The following is a 9,198-nucleotide window of genomic DNA, read 5'->3' on the forward strand; positions in this document are numbered from 1 at the left end:
GTTTTCCTCTTTGATATTGTTTAGACTATTCAGTACCATGTTTACTCTTATTCCCATGATGATGAGAAGTTCGATTATGAACTAATCATTATCGTGGGATTCTAGCGGATCTATATATGGATTTCAGTAGTTGATTTGCCTTAATTATTTGTGTGATGAATGTTTGATTTTTTCTTATTGGTTGGGCTTATTCTTCTTGGATGCGTGGCTAACGTCTAAGTTGTGTGTTAATCTTTATTGAAGCGATAGTGGATATACTGATTTAGAACTTGCCATGTGAACATAGGATTATGTATTCGATATACATAATTAGTGGTGTGATTTTAACCATCTTGCATCGCCCTATGTAATCTTGATTGATAACTTGTGCTTCAACCGTTATGTTTTCAAATCATATAGAAATATATGGTCTAAGCATAATTGGTGTCTGTTTACCTTCTATCTTAATTGTGTATGTGAAACAGTATGGTGCACGTATATTGAAAGATAGCGTCTATCATTTCCGTATTAGTTGTCAACCATCACATATCGATAACGGCTTAACTCTGAATGAAGTATATAATGAAGTTAGAATCCCATGTTTTATTCTCATAAGTAAATCAGTTAATCACTTAGTTTAATATTCGTAGTTTAGTAATTCGATTCTATTAGTTAATTTAGATAAAAACCAACCAACTTGTTAATTGTCCGAGCATTGAATAATAGCCATACATTGTTGCATAAGTGCATATTTCTGAATACACCAGTCTCTGTGGGAACGAACTGAATTTGATTCTATACTACTTGTGACCACGTACGCTTGCTTGATTTTGTGCGAACAAGTTTTTGGCGCCGCTGTCGGGGACTCGGTGTTATATTTTAGTTTATGTGCTTGTCATCAGTGGTTGTTAAATTTCACTAACTTGGATTCTTTTCTCACTTTTATTTCGTTTGTGTATGTTTCATGTACTTGAGTGACGTGTATGCGAACACGTTCTCAGGCTCGTAAGGAAGCATTGGCAAAAGCAGAAACAATAGTGAGTACTACAATGGGTGAACCAGAAGCGAATGATACTAAGGCTCTTAAGGCTTTCTCTGAGCCGAAAATCAATGACATTCAGTCGAGTATTGTTAGGCCAGCAATTCAGGTCAACACTTTCGAAATCAAATGGAGCACTATTTAGATGGTTCAGAACTCAGTGCAGTTTGGGGGTTCTCCGACAGAGGATCCTAATATGCATATTCGGGACTTCATTGAGATCTGCGACACTTTCAAGTTCAATGGTGTTACTGAAGATGCCGTCAAATTGAGGTTGTTCCCATTTTCTCTGAGGGATAAAGCTAAGGGATGGTTGCATTCTCTTTCTGCAGGATCTATTACGACATGGGAGGATTTGGCTCAGAAATTTCTCACTAAGTTCTTCCCTATGGCCAAAACAGCTGCAATCAGGAATGCTAACTTAATTCTCTCAGCAGTCTGGTGAAACTCTTTGTGAAGATCGGGAACGCTACAAAGAGATGCTTCGAAAGTGCCCACATCATGGTATGCCTGATTAATTGTTTTTATAATGGATTGGGACCTCAATCGAGGCCGATGCTCGATGCAGCATCAGGTGGAGCTCTATGGGCTAAGAGCTATGATAAGGCTTATGTTAGGTCCTATAAACTCACTATATAATATGATATAGTGATCACAATCTGTAACACAGTAAGACAATATGAGAGATTGAAAGCAATAAACTGTTATATTCACAAAGCTTATGTTGGTTACAAAAACTCTCTCAGTGATTTATATTGTATCACTAAGAGCTGCTAGGGTTCTTAACAATATACTCGATAACTCAACTCATATAGAGTAACCCTAATCTGTGTTTATATAGACACAGTTACAAAATCAATCTCTGATTGATATCCTATAAATCAGCTAATAAATCTATCAATCAAAGATTGTTCCAGTTTTCTGTTTAGTTTCCATAGTCAGCAAATCACTCCTCAGCTTCTATCCTTCCTTGAAGTATATCCGCTTCTGAGCTCTTTCCACGTGTAAACTCTGACGAGTCTTGACTATGTAAACTCTGATCAGACTTTATCAAACTCTGTCAGACTTTACTAAACTCTGATCAGCTTCTAGCTTAAACTCTGATGATTCCTGTTCTAAAACAAACTTTAAGAATATTAGTAATCATCAATTATATCTAACAATCTCCCCCAACTTGTGCATAAATAAGTTATGTGCAAGTTAACAGATAATTGATGATGTCAAAACATTTAAGTCAAATGCAACAGAGTTTAACTATATAACAGAAAACTTTCAAAACTTACAGATACTTTACTCCTTAGCTGCATAGACACCATTTGCTGTCTTTAGAAACTCTCTGAGGAGTTCTTTCTCAGCTTCTTCAAGCACTGTAATCATTTGTCTCTTGATCTCTCTCAGTTCTGGATCTGAAACTCCAGTTTGATAAATTGCAGCTCTGAGATCATAGATCTTGTTCTTCTTCAAGTCCCTATCCAGCCTGATATTGTAAGCTTTATCAGACTCTTCATTAAATGCAAGAGTTCTGATTCCACCTATTGTTTCAATCTTTGCTGAATTTTTCTTCATTTCCACCAGCTGTCCTTTATGATTGAGGTATTTAGGAATGAAAGGTCCAGCATTCTTGTTTCCTGTAATACCCATTTTCTTCTGATTTGATCTTTAAGCAGGTTGGAAATGTGTTGTCCTGACTTGTTTTTCACTTGAAATATGTATGATACATATCTCAATTCCTCCCAGTGTTTAGCATAGAGATATGCTTCGAGTACTCTAAACACTGTTCCATCAGACATGAAGTAGATAAGAATATTATCTCCTCTTTCATTCTTCACCAACTGAACTGAATCTAATTTGTCCATTTTGTCTTGCAATACTCCAGTCTTGGGAGCACAGAGAGATGAGGGGTCATCTGGTCTTGATCCTATACTCTGATCAAACTTTTCATATTTGGATCCCAGCCCTCCTTTATCTCTTCCTGCCTTACGATGAGAGATTGGTTGAATTGAGCCCTTTTCAAAGCTTATCTCAGTCATCAGAGTAGGCTTTGCAAATCCAGCCAGTGGAGTTGTTGTTGGTTTGAACACAGCTTGAGCTTTGTCAGAGGTTGTGTCTGTCTTTGCATCCTTATTAACTTGAGCTATGTCAGAGGTTAATCTTTCTTTTTGGGGTTCTGCAACATGAGCTTTGTCAGAGATTGCAGCTTCTGTCTTCTTTTCCTTTACAACTTGATCCTTGTCAGAGGTTGTAGACTTCTTCTTATCCCAGCCTTTCTCCAGATGTTCATCTACTTTGCTTTTACCCTTGGAGGTGTATTCATCTTCAGAGTTTACCTTTTTGACTGGTAAACTCTGATCAGCAACAGTAGCTTCCTTGATCAGTATTCCTTTTTCTTTTGGCTTGGTAGTTGACTTTGCAGGCTTTTGGATCTTTCCAGAGTTTATGGCTTCAATATGTTCCTTTTTCAGCTCAGCTTCCTCTGCAGCAATCAACTCCAAATCCAAATTTGCTTCTGGATTTTCTTGTTCAAAAACCAATCTAGCAAGTTCTTCATCAGTCAATGGTTTATCTGATCCAGCCACTGGTCTGTGCTTTGATCCAGATGTGACATTATGTGTTGGAGCAGACTTTGTGCTTTGCTTAGATTGTTTTTGACTGTCAGAGTTTGAACTCTTCCACCAGTCCCTGCTTGAAATCTCTTGTGCTTTGTGAAATCATCAGCATCATCATCATCATCCTTCTTCTTTCTCTTCAGAGTTTGAGTAGTAGACTTGCATTTGACTTGAGCTACTCTCTCCCCCTTTTTGACATCATCCTCATCAGGAATCAGTATGGATGTGATCAGAGAAAGTGATGATTGGATGGCTTCAAGCTGTTTGGACATCTTTTCTTGAGTAGATTCAATCATGGTCATCCTCTTGTCCAGAGATTCATTGGCAGTCACCAGCTTCTGAACATTATCTCTCAGAGGGATTAAAGTTCTTTTCTTCTCCAGCTCATTTGTTTCCTTGATATTAGCAACCTCTGTTCTTAGACTATCTATTGATTTAGATGTCTGGGCATGAGCAGGATGAAATGTCTTCAGATATAGAATTGTGCCTTTGAGGCTTGACATAACATCAGAGTTTGAGATTTTATTCTCTGCCATAGATAGAAATTCTTCAGCTTTAGGTGGCTCCAGAGAATGTTGATGGCTCAACCAGAGTTTATCCCAGACTTCATTTGGTGGATCAACCTGAAGATCCCTGGGAAGTGGTGCAGAGTCTGTGTTCAGAGTTTGTAGCCTTGCATTGTACTGGCTAGTAGACTCCCACTTTTGTTGTGTCAAAGGGACTCTATCATCTTCATCCTTGTCAGTATCTGAACTGTCATCATCCTCAGTATCAGAGTTTGCTTTTTCATCATCAGGAACAGGATCAGCAACTTTCTCCACAGTGTCTTGAGCAGATTTTTCTTGAGCTTCAGACTGTGATTTGATAGATTCTTCACCAGTCTGAGCAAGAGACTGTAGAGCTTCCATAGCTACTTGGTCAGATTCATCAACTGCATCAGACCTGTAGTTTTCTGGAGCTGTGTCATGAACTATGGCACCCTCAGGAATCTTCATTGGAGATTGAGGAATCTTCACTGGAGATTGAGGAATTGGAGTTTGGGTTCCATGATCAGATATGGGAGATTTGGGATCAGACATTGCTGTTTCAGTTTCAGCTGTAGCTTGCTCCTTACAAATAATTTCTTCATCTACTTCAGATGAAGTAGAAGATGCTGTAGCACCATCAGAGATTGGAACAGCCTGAAGAGGAAGTACCATCAGAGCTTGAAAAGGTTCTGGTAGAGCGGTGGATGGTGCTTGTTCTTCCTCAAGAGTGAAATCTGTGATTTCAGTGATCGGAATTTTTGCTCTTGCAGGCTTTTGAGCCCTTCTTTTGAATCTGGCTGGCTTCTGAGGACTGGCTTGAGCAGGTACAGAGGCTGTTGTAGGAGTGGGTTCAGAGTTTACAGCATGTACAGGTTCAAGATCATCATAGTCATAAGCTGCAACCAGTCTTCTTCTTTTCTGCTTTTGAGGAGTAGTAGCTTCAGTGTTTACCGGGATCTCAGAGTTTGGAGCATCAGAGTTTAAGTGAGCCTCAGAGTTTACTGGCTCATCAGCGTTTGTTGCCACAGCAGAGTTTGTTGGCACATCAGAGTTTGGTTTCAGAACATGTGTAGTAACAGAGGTTCTTGTTCTTTTGGCAGTAGAGGGGGCTGCATCAGACTTTGCAGCCCTTTTGGTTTTGGATGCAGAAGTTCTGGGTTGTTTGGGGATGGTAGGAGAGACTGGAGGTTGAGGCTGTTGTGGTTGTGGTTGTTGGTGTACTGGGGGCATATCCATCCTAGCTCTAACTTGAGCTGGAATTAAAAGAGGTCTTTGAATTGGATACTTCTCATCCTTGGAGATGAGGTCCATAAACACTCTTTTATGAAGCCTGAATGGCTTGATCTCATCATCAACATTAAAATCTACCTCACCAACAGTAGCATTAACCAATTATTGACAGAATCTTGAGAAATATATGACTTTTCTATTCTCATGCATTCTCTCACCAATATTTCTAAGAACTAATCTACCAAAATCAAAATTAGTAGAGTAGATCAGAGAATACCCAATCTGCAGTATGTCCATTGGAATGGCATCCCAGTTTGTAGACTTCTTTTGAAATGCCCTGGTGATGCAGTCGAAAAAGAAACTCCATTCTCTTCTGAGCCCTGGGCGCTTTAGTTGTCCCAATTTGTCAAGCGATTCACTGTAGCCCAAATCAGTCATCATGGTTCTCAGATTTGCATCTCCATTTGTGATATAAGCAGTGTCGATCTCTGGCAAATTGAAAGCAGTTCTGACTGTGGCTGGAGTAACAAAATACTCCTCCCCTTCATATGAAAACACAATCGATGGTGATCCCTCTTCACCACCATTGTCATACTTACCCGTTCTCCAGAAGTTTATGATCTGGCTTCCTGAGAGTCTGGCAGGAGCTGTGAGAGCGGTAGCAATGGCACTCTGTGCCAGAAATTGCTGCATAGGATGGTAATCCCGTGGAGCGTCGGCAGTGTTTAGGATAGCAGCATGGTTATTGGTGACAAATTCCACACCTGCAAAGATGAATGATGTAGTGGCCATGAGAACAGAGTTTAAGAAAGAAGGTGTTTGAGGAAGTGTGTGTGAGAAAATTTGAATATCAGAGAGAAGAGAGTAAGAGTTTGTTGAGAGTGTGTAAAGATTAAGTGTAAAAGTGAAGAAGAAGCAATAAAATCTGATGATAAACTCTTCAGATTTTGTTTAGCTGTACACGCTTGGGCTTTTTGTTCACTTGGACACCTGTCAGATTTTAACTGGTAGTTGAATGTTAGTGGGATGGAGAAAAGAGAGTAATAATCATGAGCGCAGTAAAACATGTGCAGTTATAAATGCTGATTACACGTTCTCCTATTAAAATGTTTTTGATGTAAACCCACTAACAATACACCCGTTTGGAATACTCCCTTCATATTCTCTGTATATTTGAACTCCTGTAATGTACAAGATTTTAAAAATCAAGATTGAATCTCTCGAATTTTAGACTCTGAGATTTTTATCAAAGAAAATAAATTTCTAAGTACCTCAGAATGAAGACATAATTTTCAGAATCTTCATCAATAGATCAGAGTTTGTCATAGAATCCATAGCTCAATAATGTGCTTGTGAAATAATGTGTGTGATTTAACATATTAAATCAGAGACTAGAGAATTTCACAATTTCGTAATTATAAGGTAGACAAGAATAATTTATTTAAACTCTCAAGACATAGACAAAAGATATACTCTGATGAAGAAATCTATAAAAAATAACCTAACCCCCTTTTTTTTTTTTTTTTTTCAAAGGACGCTTTTCAGTGTAAATGAATCACGACCTTTAAGTATTATTTTGCAACAGTATTTCTCCAGTAATCAGAGATTGTGACTGGTCACCATAGATTGTAAAATCTTGGCAATTACTTAATACCAGTAAGTGTTTGGGTCTTTCCAGTCACTGTCATATAGACATCTAAGATCTCAAAGGAGTACTATGCTTATTTGCAGGGGTATTTATATAGCATCAGAGTTTATAATCACTGTCTAATTTTCTGAGAGAGAATGCAAATTAGTCAGTCTCACTTATAATTAAGATATGTGAAGTAATAAAGTCTCAATGATATCAACATGCATATAGTGTAAAGTAGTAGCACAAAATTGAGATCAAGATTAGGGAACTGAACTGAGATTTATGATTACTAATTCATATCATGCTTCATAGTATCTTCACAGGTTTGTTTTCTCAGAGAAATAAAAAAAATGAGATTATTAATCAAGATTCAGAGTTTACAAATATCAGAGAATATCGTTAGAGTATAGCACACAGAGTATATCAGCAGAGAATGTCATCAGAGTTTAACAATCAGAGTATATCATGGCAAATGTGTAATACATATGGTAATTTGACAATTTAAATTTGAAAGATCTGACCATTATGTTTACTCAGTTCCTGATATCATTCCTAGCTCATTCACCAGTCTAGTAAAGGTTGCTTCACTTAGTGGTTTGGTGAATATGTCTGCTAGCTGCTGTTCAGTAGGAACAAAGTGAAGTTCAATGGTTCCTTCCTCCACATGCTCCCTTATAAAATGGTATCTTATGCTGATGTGCTTTGTCAGAGAATGTTGAACTGGGTTTCCTGTCATAGCAATAGCACTTTGGTTATCACAATAAATAGGAATTTTAGAAAAGGATAACCCATAGTCCAACAGTTGATTCTTCATCCAAAGAATTTGAGCACAGCAGCTGCCTGCAGCTATATACTCTGATTCTGCTGTTGATGTTGAGATTGACTTTTGTTTCTTGCTATACCAAGAGACAAGTCTTCCACCCAGAAATTTACAACTCCCACTTGTGCTTTTCCTGTCAATTTTGCAACCTGCAAAATCTGCATCAGAGTATCCAATTAGACTAAAATATGATTCTCTAGGATACCATAATCCCAATGATGTGGTTCCCTTGAGATATCTGAATATCCTCTTTACTGCAATCAGATGAGGTTCTCTTGGATCTGCCTGAAATCTTGCACATAGACATGTGGCATACATGATGTCTGGTCTACTTGCAGTCAGATAAAGCAAAGATCGAAACATTCCTCTATAGTTTGTGATATCCACTGATGCACCAGTATCTTTGTCTAGTTTGGTTGCTGTTGCCATAGGAGTAGTTGCAGCTGAACTGTCTTGCATACCAAATTTCTTCAACAGATTTCTGGTATACTTGGCTTGATTTATAAAAATCCCATCTTCAGTCTGTTTAACTTGTAAACCCAGAAAATAGCTGAGTTCCCCCATCATGCTCATTTGGTACCTAGACTGCATGAGCTTGGCAAATCTTTGACAGAGTTTAGCATTAGTGGAGCCAAAAATAATGTCATCAACATAGATTTGAACTAAAAGCAGATCATTATGATGATTCAAATAAAACAGGGTTTTATCTATGGTACCTCTAGTAAATCCATTTTCAAGAAGAAATTGAGCCAGAGTTTCATACCATGCCCTTGGAGCCTGCTTTAGTCCATAAAGTGCTTTGTCCAACCTGTAGACATAGTCTGGATGTTTTGGATCCACAAATCCTGGAGGTTGTTCAACATATACCTCTTCATCCAATTTTCCATTTAGAAAAGCACACTTGACATCCATCTGAAATACTTTGAATTTCTTGTGAGCAGCATAGGCCAGAAAGATTCTGATTGCCTCCAATCTTGCAACTAGAGCAAATGTCTCATCATAATCAATACCTTCCTGTTGTGAATACCCTTTTGCCACAAGCCTTGCTTTATTCCTTGTAATGACACCCTCACTGTCAGTTTTGTTTCTGAACACCCATTTTGCACCAACTATGGATCTGTCTTTAGGTCTTGGTACTAGGGTCCATACTTTGTTTCTCTCAAATTCATTTAGCTCCTCTTGCATTGCTTGAATCCAGTCAGCATCTTGAAGAGCTTCCTCCACCTTTTTAGGTTCTGTTTGTGACAGAAAGCAATGATGTAAACACTCATTTGCTGTAGCTGTCCTTGTTTGCACACCTGCTTCTGGATTGCCAATTATTAAATCAGGTGTGTGAGATTTTGTCCACTTCCTAGCATGTGGAA

At 38.3% G+C, this 9,198-nt stretch overlaps 1 non-coding gene across 1 annotated transcript; it reads right to left on the bottom strand.

Moving 5' to 3' along the window:
• Nucleotides 1-1,421: 1,421 nt before the first annotated feature.
• On the bottom strand, nucleotides 1,422-1,526 carry LOC135150978 (small nucleolar RNA R71). Its single transcript, XR_010289436.1, has one exon. It is a non-coding gene; the product is annotated as a small nucleolar RNA R71 (small nucleolar RNA).
• Between the last annotated feature and the right edge of the window lie 7,672 nt (nucleotides 1,527-9,198).

Source organism: Daucus carota, chromosome 2 (assembly GCF_001625215.2).
Source record: "Daucus carota subsp. sativus chromosome 2, DH1 v3.0, whole genome shotgun sequence".
Taxonomy (NCBI): domain Eukaryota; kingdom Viridiplantae; phylum Streptophyta; class Magnoliopsida; order Apiales; family Apiaceae; genus Daucus; species Daucus carota.